The sequence below is a fragment of the Rutidosis leptorrhynchoides genome, chromosome 1, assembly GCF_046630445.1.
Source record: "Rutidosis leptorrhynchoides isolate AG116_Rl617_1_P2 chromosome 1, CSIRO_AGI_Rlap_v1, whole genome shotgun sequence".
Classification (NCBI taxonomy): Eukaryota; Viridiplantae; Streptophyta; class Magnoliopsida; order Asterales; family Asteraceae; genus Rutidosis; species Rutidosis leptorrhynchoides.
In genome coordinates this window covers 120,234,976-120,235,915 of record NC_092333.1, presented here as the reverse complement: position 1 = coordinate 120,235,915, position 940 = coordinate 120,234,976, and the positions used below count along the sequence as shown (strand labels likewise).

At 39.1% G+C, this 940-nt stretch overlaps 1 non-coding gene across 1 annotated transcript; it reads right to left on the bottom strand.

Annotated features, from left to right (window-relative positions):
* Positions 1-600: 600 nt before the first annotated feature.
* On the bottom strand, positions 601-707 carry LOC139887374 (small nucleolar RNA R71). Its single transcript, XR_011773209.1, has one exon. It is a non-coding gene; the product is annotated as a small nucleolar RNA R71 (small nucleolar RNA).
* Between the last annotated feature and the right edge of the window lie 233 nt (positions 708-940).

The window sequence follows — 940 nt, the reverse complement described above, 5'->3', positions numbered from 1 at the left end:
TCATCTAGTCGACCAAGTACTCCAATTCAAATTTCTGATAATCCATTTTTTGAGCCCGACCTCACAATTGAGAACCCGGAGGATATTCAAGGACAATTCAGAGATCCTGAACCAATAATCATTCCTCCTGAACCACAAATCACTCATCCAGAGATTGTCGAGGAAGAAACCATTAAATCAGAATCCTCTAGTGATTCAGATTCAACAAACTCAATCATGGAAAATCAGGAACCTCTAAGTATGGAAGATCGAATGAGAGCTACACGCACTGGCCAAGGTCATGCAATTACTCAACCAGACATTAATGTTCCAGATGATGAAATTAAAGGACAAATCCTACACATGGTAACTAATCAATGCTAATTTAGTGGTGCACCGAAGGAAGATCCAAACGAACATCTTCGAACCTTTAATAGGATTTGTACTCTATTTACAATTAGAGAAGTTGAGGATGAACAGATCTATCTCATGTTATTTCCCCGGACTTTAAAGGGAGAAGCCAAAGATTGGTTAGAATCGTTACCTGAAGGGGCGATTGATACATGGGATGTTTTAGTTGAGAAATTTCTTAAAAGATTCTTTCCGTCATCTAAAGCCGTGAGACTTCAAGGAGAAATTGTTACGTTCACGCAGAAGCCAAATGAAACTTTATATGAAGCGTGGACATGATTTGGAATGTTGTTGAGAGGATGTCCTCAACATGGTTTAGACACTTATCAAATAGTACAAATATTCTACCAAGGATGCAACATTACTACACGAAAAGACATCGACATAGCAGCTAGTGGTTCCATTATGAAGAAAACCGCAACTGGAGCTTACAAAATTATTGATAACACAGCCTCCCACTCACATGAGTGGCATCAAGAAAAAGACATCGTTAGATCATCTAAAGCGGCTAGAGCCGATTCTAGCCATGACTTTGATTCCATTTCCGCAA